This window comes from Apium graveolens, chromosome 8 (assembly GCF_009905375.1).
Source record: "Apium graveolens cultivar Ventura chromosome 8, ASM990537v1, whole genome shotgun sequence".
In the NCBI taxonomy this organism is placed as follows: domain Eukaryota; kingdom Viridiplantae; phylum Streptophyta; class Magnoliopsida; order Apiales; family Apiaceae; genus Apium; species Apium graveolens.
The window spans coordinates 186203730-186212364 of NC_133654.1; the positions used below are offsets into that span (position 1 = coordinate 186203730).

The following is an 8635-nucleotide window of genomic DNA, read 5'->3' on the forward strand; positions in this document are numbered from 1 at the left end:
TCAAGTCAAAAAACGTAGTTCTGATCTGTGGGGTGAGGCCCCTTATATAGATGTTGGGAGTCCTTGAATTGGACTTGGTATAGGAGACTTGGTGGTCAAGTCTCTGAATTAGAATGGACTTTGGAGTACTAGGAAGTAGGAAGCTGATTCCTTATCCCATGAGGTTCCTTGGAGGCCAATCTACAAGGATTTATATCCCCACTACGACTTATCTTAATAACTGTTTTTCTCCCTTATTAATTAATTACGAAATTAATTAATAATCAGGGTTTTGGGCCTTCTTTGTTCCATCAGGCCTGATCTGGTCCATCAGGCCTGATCAATGTCTTAACCTTTTTGGTCTGAATATCATACATCTTCTTATTGGGCCTAACAGCCCAAATCATGTATAATTAATATAATATTTAATTTACACGATCAGGATTCATTTATCCCTATCAAAGACGATCTACACTTAAAATTCATGGTATTCCATCTAAGCAGATTACTTTGTTTGAATTTTAGGATATGAAAGTTTTTTGTATTTGTTTTTGATTATCAACTTTGATAATGGGTCTAAATTAGAAATATGATATATAAATTACTTATGATTTTATTTAAATGATTATTTTTTAGCCTAGTAATATGTTTAATGAATGCCAATTAAAATAGTCGATCTAATGTATGTAAAATAAAATATGGATAATAATTAAAAATATGATATTCGTTTAAATTATTCTTCATATAATTAGAATTTTTATCATTACATATTCATGTTATTTTTTTAATATACAAATTAAATTATCGAAAGGTATTTTAAAATTAATATAATATGTGAGCTATTTAGAAATGTAGTTAATGATTTTGAGAAATGTACCAACTATTGTATTGGTACAATGGTTGTAAATATCACATTAAGGGCTTGTTTGTCAAATCTGATAAGCCGGCTTATTTACTTATAAGCCCAAAAGAACTTATTGACGAATGTTTGTCGATCCAACTTATAAGTTGAATTTACAACTTATAAGTTGATAAGTTGAATGTTAGTAATGACGTATTTTTTCTGAACTTATTTTTTATTTTTCATTTTTTTTTATCAATTTTAGTTTTAAAATATATTTTTTAATGTTAATATAACTTAAAATATAAGAATTATGTTAATAATATTTAAAAATTATATTTTTTAGTTCATTTAAATAAAAAAAATTGACTTATAAATTAATTATCCAAACACTTATATAACTTATAAACATTTATCAACTTATCAGTCACTTATTCAATTTAAGTTATAAATTACTTATTTTAAAATTTTCCAAAGGGACACTAAGTCATTAGCCGCATGAGATCATGGGTTTAACTCGAATTCAATGCTTTTTTTGACATTAATATGATTAAAGAGTATAGAGGTAATTTACTATATAAGCTCAAAACCCATGTTCACATATAATAAATATAAAAAATATATCAAAAAGTATGTCAGACAAATTTTCTAACAGTATAATTTTTTGATAGTTCTTAATTATATTAGATAATTTGGGGTCAAAGTTCGTTCTATTTTACCACCAAAATAAACAAGTCAAAAAGAGTATTTAGTTTGTGATATGAGTTGAATATTTCACTCTTTACTTTATTTCTCCTGTATTGTTTTCTTTGTTTTATTAGAACAATGATTTTTTTTGGGAAATTTGAGAACAATGATTATCAATTGTTACTTGATGAACTATTTATTACCGTATTTAACACTTCGTTGTAACATATTAAATTTAAGACATCTATAGATTATTTTGTTACCATTTTTAAACACTTTGGTTGTGAATTACTCCTTCAGTCTAATTTTGTTTTGTCACATTTTTTTTATTGATCAAAGTGATTAATTTTTATCAAAGTATTAATTTTATATTATTTAAAAAACTAAAAATATGTATTAAAATAGATAAAATATCCTTTTCAATAATATAATTATTTTATTTTATTCAATTATAAAATATTACTCCTCCACCCCCATGTTGTTTGAGCTACTTGGACTTGTACGGAATTTAAAAAATAATGGTAGACTTTTATTTTTGCCACAAAAAAGTGAAAGCAGATGTTGAAAAAGTGAATTACATAAATATATGTGGTTAAATACATACTATATATCAGAGATTCTTTTTTTTTTTGGATATTTTAAAAAAGTGACTAATATAAAACAAGACTAATAAATTTTGATTAAGTTAAATATTACAATTAAAAGGTACATTCACGTAATAATATCTGTCTTTTATTGCTTGTAAAGTTTTGGGTCATAAGTCTTGTCCCTGACTCCCTGTGAACTCAGTTCGCTTATTCAACATTTGGAGCACCAAGGAGTCCGGTCAACAGGGGTACTCATATAATGTTTTTTTTTTGCCATCTTTTGCTATTATAATTTATAGTCCAGCATGTCCTCGAAAATTTCTTTATACAATATTTTGTTATTAAAGTGTAAACAAAAAAATAAAAATGGCTCAATAATATTAATTTTTTTTAAAGTGTTTTCTAAAAATATGTTAATGTTTGTGTTTCTAGTAAATTCATTCCTAGAGGCTAGATCAGACTGGGCATGTTAGCCATATTTTAGACCTACGAAATCTCGTTTAGGATACAATATACATGCACTATATTTGGATTAGATTTGGAGTAATCAAATCCCTTTCCCTCAGTTAGATAAATGTTTTGATACGCTCCTAATTAGGACGGCAGACATTGCATTCTTCATACTTTCACACTTTTAGCACGCATAACACTGTACAATAGCGGTGTACAAACACTCTTGTACTGTATATGTCGTATAATCAATTATTATTCATTATTAACAATTATATTATTCTTTTTTATGATAGATACAAGTTTACATAGTGATAGTACATACACCATAGTATATATGACTCCTAGAAGGACCGGTCCGCACTCCTAAATTCATCCAGTCCCACATGCCACTAGCACAGACTAGGACTCCCGGCGTCACGATTCTTGGAAACCCAGCATGTGAGGTACATGTCCAAGTGCGTGATAGAAACAGCTGTCATTGATCAATCATGAGAACAATCAAGGCACGTGCTAGGAGATCCCAAGAGTTATCATTTAGCGCTAGAAGGAGGGGTCAAACCTCCTTGGGTCTTGGTGCCCCTGGATTCACCTTCATCAGCAAGCTCTTGAAAGAGTGCATTTCTTTAATTTGTAAGAATCCAAATAACTAAACTCTCTCATAAATATGAATGTTGTTTATTTAAACCACGTTTGTGTGTGCTCATTGTTTTAGGCCACGTTTGTGTGAGCCTCATTTAGTTTATTTACGTCACGTTTGTGTGAGCTTTGGTTTGGTCATTATTAACATATTACCTTTGTGTTCTAAGACCCAGCTGCACTTATTCTACCATATTGTTAACTAATCCCAGAAAATAGTTTGAACTAGTCCCATAAAGTTGTTTGTCATTGTTGTGGACAGTTTTTGCAAATTTTCACAAAGCAACCTTAGATCGATATTATTAGTTCGAAATCTTGGTTAGTTGTTGTTAGTATCACTACGCCATAGATTACCTAACTGAAATTTGAGTAGGGGTGTTACCTTAGATTATGTTACTATAGATGTGAAATTTTCACCCTATCACAACACCAACACTATGCGGGTTACTAAAGTTACAGGACTGCGTTGTCATAGACCATTGAGGTGTTAAGTAGAGCTAACATGATATAATGTGTTGCTATAGACTAAAAATAAAAGAAATAAATTTAAACCAAAAACAATTTTTTTTTATAAATAAATGTAATAGTAAGATTATATCAAATAGTTGATTTATAAATAATCTCATATTTTATTTGAATATAAATTAATAAATTTTACTTAATTATTATATTAATTAATTTTAATAAGCACTAAAATAATTGTTCATAAAAAATAATCATGTAATAGTTTTAAATTTTTACAAATAAATTAAATTAGATAAGTTATGTTAATAATTACAATGTACGAAATTTGAATATTATGATATATTTAAAATAAAAAAGGTAAATTAATTGGTCAATACGTGGAATTGGGTTGGGCTGGGCTATTGATACAATTGGGTTGGGCTGGGCTATAGATATAATTAGGTACGGCTGGGCCGATGGACTGAAAGACAACAAAGTTTTAACAGTGCGGGAATTAGAAATTCCAGACAAAAGTAAAGAGGTTACATTCTCAGTCTCATTTGAGACCGAGCGGCGGAAAATTAGGGTTCAAGAAGCAACAAGAGTCCGGGTTGACTGAAGCTTGGAGTTACAAAAAATAAAGGGTCAAAAGTTCAATTAGCACAATAAATTTCATGCTCTCCTTTGCAACCAATTTGGGGCTAGTATAATTAGGTCTGTAAGCACAATCTCCAGTTTTTGTTGACGACTACACGCCCCACACCCACCAGAACACACAGTGAAGGTAAGCAAACTAACTTTATTTATTCAATTTTTAGTTTTAGGGTTTTCGATTCATTTACAACTTTGTATGTATTTATCCTCGCATCCGCTTACAGATTACGCTAATAATAGGCCCTGCTTTGTTACTCATCAATCATTTCTTCCTCCTTATGGTTTGTTAATACATATTTTTAGGTGTCTTAACTTTATTGATTTAATTTAATATTGTTTATCATTGTGCGGGGTAGGAGATATGAGTTTGTGGAATTGGTGTACAGATCCGTGGTCACAACTGCTGAGAAGGCCTATATTGAAGTCACTTTTAAAGCTCGTCGAAGTGGCGAGACCGGGATTACACTCTCATTGCAAGATATTATGAAGCTTTTATTTTATCAGATGTTTTTGTTTGTTTGTTTGTTTTTCCTAATTTATTTTATGTTTTTATGATGTGTTTGTTTAGCTGATGCATATAGGCTCTTAAAATCAGCCTCATAATAATTCTCATTAAATTGGCTTACATAGTTGGTTTTGACCTTCAAATAGCCCCAGCTAAGTTTCTCCCTTAATTAGCCATGAAATCATTGAAAATTCAATAATCTTTATAGCTATGTGTTGCTCATATAGTATTGTATATTGTATAACTAGATAATATTCTGTGGGTGTACTGTATGAGTTGCTCGATTGTCGAATGTGTTGGGCTTGCTGAGCAGGCCTATGTCCACATTAGTATGATATTGTCCGCCCAAAGCGAGCCCGCACGGATTTGTTTTTGGGAACCTCCCAAAAGACCTCATCCTAATTGGAGTTTGTCTAGCTGCTTATATTCTAGCAAACTGCCCCTCCCACAAACGATGTGAGACAACTCCTAACAATCTCCCATTTCACACATCGGGCCCGACACCTGTCGATTCTGCCTCCTTCAGTGTGACCAGGCTCCCCCTCGACCCATACTGAAAGTCCATCTGACTATCTGCTCCCCCTAGGCCCATATTGGAAGGCCCGTCTGCCTTTTCCTTGAGCCCATTATGGGGCGAGCCCATTCTGAGGTAAGCCCATCTGCCTCTTCCTAGGTCACTTCTGGAGCCCATCTGAGATTGTTATGGACCGTTTATAACCTGAAACTCTGATACCACTTGTTGGGCTTGCTGAGCATGCCTAACTCCACATTAGTATGATATTGTCCGCTTTGGGCCGAGCCCGCACGGATTTGTTTTTGGGCACCTCCCAAAAGGCCTCATACTAATTGGAGTTTATCTGGCTGCTTATATTCTAGCAAACTGCCCCTCCCACAAACGATGTGGGACAACTCCTAACAATCTCCCCCTTCACACATCGGGCCCGACACCTGTCGATTCTGCCTCCTTCAGTGTGACCAGGCTCCCCCTCGACCCATACTGAAAGTCCATCTGGCTATCTGCTCCCCATAGGCCCATACTGGAAGGCCCGTCTGCCTCTTCCTAGGTCACTTCTGGAGCCCATCTGAGATTGTTATGTACCGTTTCAACCATGGCTCTGATACCACTTGTTGGGCTTGCTGAGCAGGTCTAACTCCACATTAGTATGATATTATCCGCTTTGGGGCGAACCCGCATGGGTTTGGTTTTGGGCACCTCCCAAAAGGTCTCATGCTAATTGGAGTTATCTGGCTGCTTATATACTAGCAAACTGCCCCTCCCACAAATGATGTGGGACAACTCCTAACAGAATGCTTGCTTTGGTAATTGGTTCCATAGCAAGAGAAGTAGAACTGTAATGAATTTACGCATAGTTTTATTTTTATGAGCTTGGGTAAAGCACAAATGGTATGTACAATCCTCATCAGGATACAAGTATCCAGAAAAGAATGCCGGTAAATGATAACCCAGGTATTTGTTTGTACTTGTATTACCTTGCATTGTTTTCACATACATAAATTTGGATGGACTTTAATTTTAGGAAGTAGTGCATATATATTACATAGCAATTCTACATTTTATTATATGTATTTGTGTTCCTTGTGAGTCTAAGGATATGTTTTCTTTTGGCAACTCTGAATTTTCTTATGTTTCTACTTTTTTCTTTAATGCGTGAATGTTGATATTATTTAAAATGATATAGGAGGATGGTTGATATCACCTTTTCTCTTTGATTTCCTGGAGTTTACTAAGTTTATTTCCTAAATCTTGAGATTTTACACACTTGCAAAACAGTGACAACGAGATACTTAATCTGACTGAGTGTACTTGTCAAATAGTTTGGAATTTATGCACTAACGGCTCATTAGACATGGACATAATATTGTTCAGTTGGGTTTTGATAATCTACAAAGGTTGATATATGTTTTGTTGACTCTTGATTGCAGGACTTGAACCGAGTCAATTTTTGGCTAATAAACTAGAATTTATGTAATGGGAGAGCAGGCTGGTTTCCATTCAGATACATTGCAATATGGGAAGCGAGCAAAATTGCTGACCTATCCTAGTATAATCGGGTTAATATTATAGTGTTATGTATAATTTGAAGCAAACATATGAGCATGAAGTTGTAATCAACAATACATAATATTAGGAAAATAGTCCAACATTTGCTATTTTTTTTTAATTATTGTTACTAATTTTGATTTGTGAAATGTATTCCTGAGTTTTGTAACCTTTGTTTCAGTGTTAGGTGCCCGCTGATGAAGTTACACACTTCTCTGTTCTTCAGGCTGATAACACCTAGTGATGCCTGAGACAAGCCCACAAACACGGCTAAAGTGAATAGTGAATTGACATTAACAAGATCATCTAGTGTTTTAGTATGATCTTCTCTCCTTTATTTCTCTGCTTTTCTTTGTTAATAAGTTAGTTTTACTTCTACTAGACTCGCACTTCAGCTTCGGTGACCAAGTTCATTTTTTTGTGGGTCAAGGAAGGGGAAAATGTGATTTTTTTTAGTTCCTTGCACTATGTCTGTTTTTAAGTCAGAAGAGGAAATGAAATTTAACTAGGTTTTATATATGTTATATTTTAAGCTTGTTCAGCATATCTATATATTGATATACTGTCCCATCTTTGTTGCATTCTCATTTCGTTTTTCATGAGAACTGTCAAATTTTTTGTGTTCCTTGTTCTGGTATAGATAGAACTATGTTTTATATGCACAGGTTGCACTTATCCATTGAATTGAGACCCATTGGCGTAGCAGTTCAAATTTTATAGTTTTACCAGAATTATAAAGAAATAAAAAAACTGGAAATATAATATTATTCTGTATGTTTCAGGAATTTTTACACAGAGTGATGATCTAGCAAATGAGGTAGTTGAAGCTTCAGATATAGCCGGGGAAAAACTTTGGAGGTTACCTATGGAGGAAAGTTATTGGGAGTCCATGAAGTCTAGCGTAGCTGATATGGTTAACACTGGAGGTCGTCAAGGTGGTTCCATCACTGCAGCCCTTTTCTTCAAGCAGGTAAATCCATCGATATTGCTATCTGTCCAGATGTATCTTATATATATATATATATATATATTGATTTTTCATAAAATTTTCAAACTGAACCGGCTAGGAAATACCTTTGTTCTTGGTTGTTTTCGACCAGTAAGCTCTCTACACTGAAATATGTGATGCTTTACAAATGCACAACTATATTAACCAAGTGTTTCCAATCATATAAATATTAGTCAGGGGGCTGGAGGAATTATTTTTGGTGCTACAGCATCCTGCATTACAACTCCACTGGATAATATCAAGACTCGGTTGCAAATTTAAACATTAAGCAGGTCAAGGCAAAGGTAGATTCAAAGGCACGGAGATATGATGATTGCACACTCCGATTCAGAGACATTCAATGAATTTTATCACTGCATACAACTTTGCCTCTCTTTGTAATAAAATATAGATTTTACAGAATTTGATTCATCACTTTGTAATAATTCATGACTTTATATTTATTAATTTAGATTAGGTTAGTTTAATAATTCTTGGAATATTTTTATTTATATTTTGGAATGTAAATATTATTCTATTTATTAATATATTTGTGAAAAAAAAAGAAAACAAGCAAAAATAAACTTTCGAATACGATTTTTTTTAAATTATTTATGTTGGCCTCACAGGTGAGACCCACCAATTTGATAATATGTTTTATAAATTCTATGATATTTTGCAACAGAGTATATATGTTACTATAGAGACCAACAAGATTTGCTCTGTTGCAATAAAGTGGCTGTTGTGTTGCTATAGATACCTATACTAACTAGCTACGGGTGAACATAACTCTGATCTT

At 33.0% G+C, this 8635-nt stretch overlaps 1 long non-coding RNA gene across 4 annotated transcripts; it reads left to right on the plus strand.

The window, feature by feature from the left end:
• Nucleotides 1-4145: 4145 nt before the first annotated feature.
• LOC141678618 (uncharacterized) lies at nucleotides 4146-8382 on the plus strand. 4 transcript variants are annotated; one of them, XR_012557817.1, is made up of 6 exons: nucleotides 4150-4411; nucleotides 4638-4754; nucleotides 6731-6859; nucleotides 7030-7165; nucleotides 7631-7818; nucleotides 8031-8382. It is a non-coding gene; the product is annotated as an uncharacterized LOC141678618 (long non-coding RNA). The 4 variants fall into 4 exon arrangements; XR_012557815.1 differs by having other exon boundaries at nucleotides 4146-4411; nucleotides 4638-6859; XR_012557818.1 differs by having other exon boundaries at nucleotides 4146-4411; nucleotides 4638-6849.
• Nucleotides 8383-8635: the final 253 nt, after the last annotated feature.